We start from the raw sequence: 10,995 nt of genomic DNA, 5'->3' as shown, positions 1-10,995 counted from the left end.
AAAGATTGGTTGGAATCGTTACCTGAAGGGGCGATTGATACATGGGATGTTTTAGTTGACAAATTTCTTAAACAATTCTTTCCTGCATCTAAAGCCGTAAGACTTCAAGCAGAAATTGTTACGTTTACACAGAAACCAAATGAAACTCTATATGAGGCATGGACAAGATATGGAAAGTTGTTAAGAGGATGTCCGCAACATGGTTTAGACACCTGTCAAATAGTACAAATATTCTACCAAGGATGCGACATCACTACAAGGAAAGACATAGATATAGTAGCTGGTGGTTCTATTATGAAGAAAACCGAAACTGATGCTTACAAAATTATTGATAACACTGCTTCCCACTCACATGAGTGGCACCAAGAAAAAGATATCATTAGATCATCTAAAGCAGCTAGAGCCGATTCTAGCCATGACTTAGATTCCATTTCCGCAAAGATAGATGCTGTGGAGAGATGAATGGAAAAGATGACTAAGGATATTCACTCAATACGAATTAGTTGTGAGCAGTGTGGAGGACCACATTTGACAAAAGATTGTCTCAGTATTGAATTAACAATGGAACAAAGAGAGAATATTTCATACATAAACCAAAGGCCTGGAAATAATTATCAGAATAATTATCAACCGCCAAGACCGATTTACAATCAAAACCAGAATTATAACCGAAATATTCCATACAACAACCAACAAGGTCCTAGCAATCAACAAGTATCCAATAATACTTACAATCAGCAAAGACCGAATTTTCAAAACAAACCACCACAACAAACCGATGATAAAAAGCCAAATTTAGAAGATATGATGACAAAGCTAGTTGAAACTCAAACACAGTTTTTCACATCTCAGAAACAAACCAATGAACAAAATGCTCAAGCATTTAGAAATCAACAAGCTTCTATTCAAAATCTGGAACAAGAAGTAAGTAACCTAGCAAGGTTAATAGGTGAAAGAAAACCGGGAAGTCTACCTAGTGATACAAATGCTAACCCCCGGAATGAAACAGCTAAAGCCATTACCACAAGAAGTGGTACAACACTTAAACCACCTGAAATACCTGTAACTTCTGATGAAGCCATTCCTACTCCACAAGAACCACAACCTGATCAAGATAAGGAAAAAGAACCGGTAGTTGAAAAGATTAATGAAGATAACACAGCTAAGGCTAAACCTTATGTTAAACCATATCAACCACCACTTCCTTATCCGAGTAAAATGAAGAAAGAAAAACTTGAAGCCGAGCAATCCAAATTCTTGGATATGTTTAAACAGATAAATGTAAATCTTCCTTTCATTGATGTGATTTCAGGAATGCCTAGATATGCTAAATTCTTGAAAGATCTAATCTCAAATAGAAAGAAAATGGAAGAACTCTCGGCTGTTACTATGAATGCTAATTGTTCAGCAGTGCTGTTGAATAAGATACCAGAAAAATTATCTGATCCAGGAAGTTTCACAATTCCATGTTTTCTGGGTAGTCTTAGTTCAATTGAAGCATTGGCAGACTTAGGTGCTAGTATAAATCTAATGCCGTATTCACTATACGCTAAACTAGACCTTGGAGAATTGAAACCAACCAGAATAAGCATACAACTAGCCGATAGATCAATAAAATATCCTAGAGGGATAATGGAGAACATGCTAGTTAAAGTTGGTACTTTAGTATTTCCAGTAGATTTTGTTGTTTTGGACATGGAAGAAGATTCTCAAGTTCCTCTCATATTAGGAAGACCATTCTTAAACACGGCTAAAGCAATGATAGACGTGTTCGGTAAGAAACTGACCCTAAGTATAGAGGATGAGAGTGTTACCTTTTCAGTTGATAGAGCAATGCAACAACCACAATCTGCAGATGATACATGTTATTATATTCAAACTATAGATGCACATGCAGAATTATTAGAAGAATTTCCAGAATTACAAGGAACAGGAGAATGTTCTTTAGGAGAAGGTAATGAACCAATTGATGAAGCTGAAATGTTAGCTACACTTATAGCTAATGGATATGAACCAACAACAGAAGAAATTCAAATGCTAAAAGAAGAAGACAGATATCGATACAAATCATCGATAGAAGAACCTCCGAAATTAGAGTTAAAGCCACTTCCAAACCATTTGGAATACGCTTATTTACATGGTGAATCTGAATTACCTGTAATAATATCGTCTTCTCTTACTGAAAATGAGAAATCACAACTCATTTCTGTGTTGAAAGCTCATAAACCAGCCATTGCATGGAAGATTCATGATATTAAAGGAATAAGTCCTTCGTATTGCACACATAAAATCCTTATGGAAGAAGGTCATAAAACGTATGTGCAACGCCAACGAAGACTAAATCCTAATATGCAAGATGTAGTTAAGAAAGAGATTATTAAACTGCTAGATGCAGGTTTAATTTATCCAATCTCTGATAGTCCATGGGTAAGCCCAGTTCAATGCGTGCCTAAGAAGGGTGGCATGACTGTCATTACAAATGAGAAAAATGAGCTTATTCCTACTAGAACTGTAACAGGATGGCGTGTGTGTATTGATTATAGAAAATTAAATGACGCCACCAGAAAAGATCACTTTCCCTTACCTTTCATAGATCAAATATTGGAAAGATTAGCCGGAAATCGTTACTATTGTTTTCTAGATGGATTTTCCGGATATTTTCAAATTCCAATAGCACCCGAGGATCAAGAGAAAACCACATTCACGTGCCCCTATGGTACTTTTGCTTACAAACGCATGCCATTTGGACTTTGCAACGCCCCTGCAACCTTTCAAAGGTGCATGATGGCGATTTTTCACGACATGATAGAAGAATGCATGGAAGTTTTCATGGATGACTTTTCAGTCTTCGGTGATACATTTGAATCATGTCTAGTTAATCTGGAACGAATGCTTCTTAGATGCGAACAATCCAATCTAGTACTTAATTGGGAGAAATGCCATTTCATGGTTAAAGAAGGCATCGTTCTTGGACATAAAATTTCAAAAGAAGGAATTGAAGTGGATAGAGCTAAAGTAGATGTAATTGCTAAACTTCCACATCCCACCAATGTTAGAGGAGTTAGGAGTTTTTTAGGGCATGCCGGTTTTTACCGACGTTTCATAAAAGATTTTTCTAAGATTGCCACTCCTATGAATAAACTCCTAGAAAAGGATGCGCCATTCATATTTTCAGATGAGTGTATCAAATCTTTTAATATTCTTAAAGAGAAACTCACTAATGCGCCGATCATGATAACGCCAAATTGGAATCTACCATTTGAACTCATGTGCGATGCAAGTGATTTTGCAATGGGAGCCGTTTTAGGACAAAGGATTGAAAAACGATTTCAACCTATATATTATGCTAGTAAGACGTTACAAGGAGCACAAACGAACTATACAACTACTGAAAAAGAACTCCTTGCTATTGTCTTTGCTTTTGACAAATTTCGATCATATCTCGTTCTAGCAAAAACGGTGGTCTATACCGACCATTCTGCTCTTAGATACTTATTTTCAAAACAAGATGCTAAACCAAGATTAATCCGTTGGATCTTACTCTTACAAGAGTTTAATATTGAAATCCGAGATAAAAGAGGAGCAGAAAATCTCGCCGCTGATCATCTTTCTCGTCTTGAAAATCCCGAATTAGAAGTTCTAAATGAATCAGCCATACAAGACAATTTTCCTGATGAATATCTATTGAAGATAGATTATAAAGAAATCCCATGGTTTGCAGACTATGCAAATTACTTGGTTTGTGGATTCCTTGAAAAAGGATTATCGTACCAAAGACGAAAGAAATTCTTCAGTGATATAAAACACTATTTCTGGGAAGATCCACATCTGTTTAAAAGTTGTCCCGATGGAATAATACGCCGATGTGTATTTGGAGATGAAGCTAGTAAAATATTAAACCATTGTCACACAGGACCAACAGGAGGGCATTATGGGCCTCAACTAACAGCAAGAAAAGTTTATGAAGCTGGATTCTATTGGCCTACAATTTACAAAGACGCACACCTTCTTTGCAAATCCTGTGATGCATGTCAAAGGGCCGGAAAAATAAGTCAACGTGATGAAATGCCACAAAATGTCATCCAAGTATGTGAAGTATTTGACATTTGGGGTATTGACTTTATGGGTCCATTTCCAAAATCTCATAATAATCTATATATATACTCGTAGCCATTGATTATGTATCTAAATGGGCGGAAGCACAAGCTCTCCCAACTAATGATGCACGAGTTGTAGTCAACTTTTTAAAACGTCTTTTTGCAAGGTTTGGAACACCGAAAGCTTTAATAAGTGATCGGGGTACTCATTTCTGTAATAATCAACTTGAGAAAGTTCTTAAAAGATATGGAGTAACTCATAAAATCTCCACCGCATATCATCCACAAACAAGTGGACAAGTTGAAAATACCAACCGAGCTTTAAAACGTATTCTAGAGAAAACCGTAGGATCAAATCCGAAGGAATGGTCCATTAAATTGGAGGATGCACTCTGGGCTTTTAGAACAGCCTACAAAACTCCAATTGGAACCACACCTTTTTGACTTGTTTATGGAAAAGCATGTCATCTTCCAGTAGAAATTGAACACAAAGCATTTTGGGCTTTGAAGACATGTAATCTTGATTTACATGAAGCCGGACGTCTACGATTAAGTCAACTAAACGAATTAGAAGAATTAAGACATGAAGCATACGAAAATTCGTTAATCTATAAAGAAAGAACGAAGAAATGGCATGATAAAAGAATCAGAAGTTCAAAAGAATTTAAAGAAGGAGACAGAGTTCTTCTTTTTAATTCACGATTCAAGCTATTTCCTGAAAAATTGAAATCAAGATGGTCTGGACCATTCATAGTCAAAAGAGTTTTCCCATACGGAACGATAGAATTAATAAATTCAAATGGGATTGAATTTAAAGTTAATGGTTACAGAGTTAAACATTACATACATGGTCCGATGGAAGTCGACAACGAAGTTAATCACAATTTCGACACCACAGCTAACTAAGTGTGGGGAGAATCAAGTCTTTAAAGGATAATATGTATTTCTGTTAGAGTTAGATTGTCTGTTTTCGTGTAGTTCTCGAAAATGGAACCCGAATGGTCTTTCCCTAGCAGACCCTAAAGAACTAGTCTTCTCCCCCCATTCTGAATTTTTATTTTTTTTAGGTTTTTACAAAATGAAGACTGCCTGTGAACTAAACCATGGTCTAATGCTACACGCTTTGATCACTAAAAGAAATAATGATATTCTACCAAGTGAAATAGTATCAGTAATCAGAGAAAGAATGGACGGAGTTAGAAAAGAATCCAGATGCGAAGATAATAAGTTACAATTTGGTAAAGGAAAATCAAAATCCGCAGCGAAAAGAAGAGCACGACACCTAGAACGATGTCACAAATGCGGAAAATGGTCACATGGAGGTAAATGTTCAAATAATCAAACCTATTCAAATACCGAATTTGTTACTTTATGCAGAGACGGACCGTTCATATGTTTAGAAGAAAAGACACTGAATGCTCGAGGTTACGCCTATGTAGCCATGGAAAACCAATTAAACCGACTATCTTATGAATGGGATAGATCATATAACTAAGAAATCTATTTCACAGGTATGTCTGTACAGTTTTTACTTTTATTTATTTTATTTTTAACCTTTTGATAATAAACGCTAATTTGTTCGCTAAAAAGTATTAAATTGGTATTGAATAAAATTAGGTTTGGCGACCGAAATTATTGATATCATTCAAAAATTTATTACATCACTGCGAAATTTAACGTTTATTCTTAAGGTATAAATATCTTTAATCAATCAACCCAAAATATTTCAAAAATTCGTCATGAGTTAAACTAGGTCTTGGAACCGAAATTACTTTACCAAAAAGAGGGGCGCATATTTTTGATAATATTTGATTGATTAAAGTGGGATAAAAAGACAAAAAAAGATTTTTAATTTTATTTTTACCATGTTTTTAAAATTAATATTTAAATCTTAAATTAATATTGTAAACTTTGTAAAAACAATATTTTTAAAATTGTAAATATTTGAAAAATTAATATAAGTTTGGTGTGAATTTATAATATGAATTTTTAAATTAAGTTTGGTGTGAATTTATAATATGAATTTTTAAATTAAGTTTGGTGTGAATTTTTAATTATTAAAATATGAATTTTTAATGTTATGCATTTTAAATTGTAAGTTCGGTGTGAATTTTTAATATTAATTTTGAATTTTATATTTAAATTGTGTGAATTTAAAAATAAAAATTTACTTTATGTCATTAAGTTAAAAATATGATTTTTAAAATTCGTCGTAAGTTGAAGACTAGGTCTTTGAACCGAAATTGCTTTACCCGAGGGAGGGACGAGAACTTTTATTATCATTGTTTTTAATCTTATTGAATTAAAGTATGCCAAAAACATTGAAAAAACCCAAAAATCTTAGCTTTTAAAACAATCGCTACAAAAAGACAAATTTTAAAATTTTGTCGAGGGATGGACTAGGACATCGATCCGAAACGACCTCGTCCTAAATAACAAGGGAAACAAAATTTTAAAATTAAATACTTAATTGTTTTATAAGTTAATGATTATAAAAAAAAAATAAATAAATATATCAAACTCCGCGACTCGCGGAGTTTGAAGGGTAATTCACCGCGAGTCGCGGGAGGATCGGATTACAGAAAAAAAATAAGAGCTGAAACAGCTCAGTCCACACAACCCACAACACAAAACACTGCGAACAAAAACCCCAAAAACCCGAAAAATACACCCCAAATTCACAATTTTTAACCGTTAATCACCAAATCTTTTACTAAAATCATGTTAAGAAGGATGCTATCTAGGAATTACTCAAGAAGAACTGTAAATTTCTACACCTGAACACCATTTAATCCGAAATTTGGTGTTCTTGAGAAATTTTTTCCCCAATTTGATTTTGATGCTTTTTAGTGTAATTATGCTTAAATTGTTTATGTATTATGCTTGTATAACCTAGATTGATGCTATTTAACATGATTAGAAGCCTTAAACTTCAAATTTTGAGCAATCTAGGGTTTGTGTTCTTGAGCAATTTGGGGCTTTTTGATATAAACAGGTTATGGCCGATTTTTGTCATGAATTGTTGCTAAATTAAGTAGTGTAACATGTTTAGGTAGTTAAATGATCCAAACTTTGAGCCTAAACATGATTTTGAGAATTAAAGTGGACTTTTTCAAGTCTAAAATTCATGAACTTGATTTTTGAGAGATAATGCCATTTGAAACTTGTTTAATTGCTAGTAATGATTATTTTGACATGTTATTTGAATTGAATGCTTATGAACTTGGCGAACATTTTCGTATATGCTTATTTGAAAAAGTGTAGATTTGATGAAAATATGAAAATGAGCTTAAGTTTGATATAAATTGATCATGTCATTGTAATTATTTTGATTGATGATTTTGCTGACACTAATGCATATTTGGATGCACAAAAATTGTGTTTGATGTGTTTTGCAGACTGAAAGGGGAGAATCTTCATCCCAAGCCCGCAATGCTCCTGCTGAGAATGTGGAACAACAGGAGGTGGATAACTACTACAAGCAGGATATACCTCATCCAGTCATGACCTTTTCTGATATGCACTTGGAAGAGTTGCACCCGAACCTGAGATTTGACAGACTTTGGATAGATTATCCAAAATACCAAAGGGGTTTGCATACTCTTCATTCTAAGGTTGTTGAGGTACCGAGGGTCATAGAATGGGGACCCTTAGAAGCTGTAGAATTGGCCGGGCCAATTAGGGAATTACTTGTACAGAGGTATGGTAATTCTACTTTTAATGACTGGGTACGTTTATTCACCATGCGTAGACCTGTATATAAAGTATGGTGTGAAGAATTGTTATGTAGTATAGAGTTGAATGATCGGGTAGCTAGTTTAACCGATCGTTCTTTTATTAGATTTTTGTTAGGCGGTTCGATGCGCCACATGTCTTTACTGGACATGGCTCAGGCTTTACGTATATATACGCCTGAGGAGTTAGCATCTGCCGATTGTAGAGGGTTGATACTAAACGGTAGAAAGATAGATGAAAATTTTGATACACACGGTGTGTGGAGTCAAATGACAAGCCATCACCGTTTCAAAGGGGGAAATTACTCTTATTTGGATATAGATAGAGCCGAATTAAGAGTGATTCATAGGTTTTTAGCTAATTCGATTACACAAAGGGGTAAGAACAAGGAAAAAGTAAATGAACAGGATTTGTTTTACCATATGTGTATTCGAGACCCACAAAGCGCTGTAAGTATACCATATTGTATGGGTTATTATTTATCAGCTATGGTTCGGGGGATGCGACCGCATAGCATAATAGGAGGTGGTATTTTTATTACTTTGATTGGTGAATATCTCGGTGTGGATATAAGTCGGGGGGGATTATTAGTAGAAGAACCGGAACCCCGCGATACTATAGGTTTAAATGTATACCATGGTGCAAAAGTTTTGAAGAGGCGAAATAACGCCGCAGTACAATACCATGGTAGACATCCACAGGTGGAGAGAAACCAACAGCAAGGTAATGTAGGAGGGGGGAATGAGATGAAAGAAATGCAAAGATTTATAGCTTCTCAGGAATACGAAAATGACAGAGAGCATTTGAAGATTGGCAAGTTCATCAGAACCAAATCATAGCTCATTGCCAACATATAGGTAGAAACTATATTCCTACACCGAAACCCATCTTCCCTCCCTGGTCTATAGAGATGCAGCCACCGTATCCTACGTATGACCCTGCCGAAGCATTCTATAGCACCTATGGTTATGCCTGGAACCCCTATTGGTACTAATATCATCCTTAATTTACTTATTATTTTTTTTTTTTTTTGTAATTTGTAATGATTGATACGTTTAAAACTTTTGTTAATATTGTAATAGTTTTTATAATTGTCTAACTTTTATTCTTAGATTTTAATAATTTTTGAATGTGGGGTAATATACCAAACTTCAAAAAAAATGTATATATGTTTGCAGTTTATCTTATGTACACAACAGGGTAAAACAACGCATTTTCAAAGACTGGCATTAAGTTCAGCAAAAGCAACTAATTTTGACGACAAGATGCAAAATATATATGAAATAACAACAAGACGGAATGAACAAATGATGTGCACCATTTATCATTCAGCAAACAAACGCCAATATATTTGGAAACTTTGGTAAAAATTTAATCATTTTCACACAAATCACCCTCAATAATTTAAATTGTTACTGATTTCTTGCAAATGAGGGCATTGCAAGATCTTAAGTGTGGGAAGGGGTTACATTCTTTCGGATTTTAAAATTTTTATCTTAAACACTTGGTTACCATTAAAAATACTAGTAAAGCAGTAGTTGTATTAGAATCTAGTGCTCTCTGATAATAAAGAATAGCCCTAGTCTTATATACTGACTACCCAATTCTAGTAAAATTTTTCAAAATTTTCAATTAAATGAATTCAAAATCATGTTTATACATATTTATGAACGATAAAACTAGGTTTTAACACCAAAATTATCGTTACCTCGGAAAGGACATAAATTGAGAAACAAACTAAAATGTTAAAATTCATTTAAAATGGAATAGAGGACGATAAAAAGGAAAATAAAAGCCAAGTGTGGGAAAATTTACCAAGTTATCTTAAACATATGTCACATATATCTGTAACAAATAACTGAAAATACTTTTGCTTTGGACTAAACTAAACTGTTTTACCCAATGAAAGAAAAGAAAAGATGGATCTACACGATGAATCAATTCCATCATTAAAAGGAAGTAAAGTCTTCCGAAAAAGAAACGCACTTCTTGATCTAGGTCATGAAGTTGTCGTCCAGGCCAGCTGTAGGTTGACGAAAAATCCAGAAAAGTCATCACTAAAATCAGCAAGAAATCCACGGACCTCAGCATCAAACAGGGTCGCCAAGTGGTCAGATTTATCCTAACCATGAGAAGGATTTATCTCGTACAATGGGGGGCACCATGCAAATTAGCTGGATAAGACTAATGAATCAGATCCCCAGAAAGGATAATCTCCTTAAAGATTAAAAATCAGCTTTTAAGACTGATATTACTCAATCCTAGAGATTGACCTTAAAGATTGAGAATTCAAACTCATGGAATTCAATGATATCTAAACTCGAGCTTGAACGAGAAAATATTTTGATCAAAATTATAAACCGATTTGTTTTCTGAAAACCCATTTTCAATGCGTTCATTACCATTGAACGTAAAATCCTAGGAATTCACCTGGAATTCATTAGGTCACCTGAACTAAATCGGGTGTCAACCGTAAGAACGGTGGTTGCATAGTGGTCAAAGACAGGACCTTGTGCCATACCGAAAAATCATAAGGGTGAACTTTACTATTGCTCCTACCAAGGATAGTAATTGCGTCCGACACGTTATAGACCATAATTAAAAGCATGTCAGGGGACATTGCCTTAACAGTTGCTTGTTCAACGCTTTCCTTTACAACCGGACGGTAGTTTACCGAAAGGTAATATACGGGACAAGTAAACTGGACGTGTTGCTTTCCAAATACAAGGTTAGCAAGTGGGTGACACAAAACCGCAAGTTTTGAGCTAAAATTTTCAAATCTGAAACCCACCAAACCCACAAAAATATTTTGCAAACACCGGTAAAGGGTTATCCCGGAAAACTTATCTAGGGTAAAAACTAGATTTAATTTTTAAAAGATCAAATGTTTTCATAAAGATCCAATTTCCTTAATGGATCTAAATTTTTATAGTCATGTGGGACTGTAAACCATATCGTTACTACCATTGTTTATACCGCCATATAGAAATCACCGATGTACAAAGTGTGAAGAATAAAGAAGTGATTCTAGTATTTCAAGACGATATTGCTTGAGGACAAGCAACGCTCAAGTGTGGGAATATTTGATAATGCTAAAAACGAACATATATTTCATAGCATTATTCCTCAAGAAAGACAAGCTTTTAGTTGCAATTGTTCTATT

This window comes from Rutidosis leptorrhynchoides, chromosome 11 (assembly GCF_046630445.1).
Source record: "Rutidosis leptorrhynchoides isolate AG116_Rl617_1_P2 chromosome 11, CSIRO_AGI_Rlap_v1, whole genome shotgun sequence".
Taxonomy (NCBI): domain Eukaryota; kingdom Viridiplantae; phylum Streptophyta; class Magnoliopsida; order Asterales; family Asteraceae; genus Rutidosis; species Rutidosis leptorrhynchoides.
The sequence above is the reverse complement of the archived record's forward strand: the minus strand, read 5'-3'. Positions refer to the sequence as shown.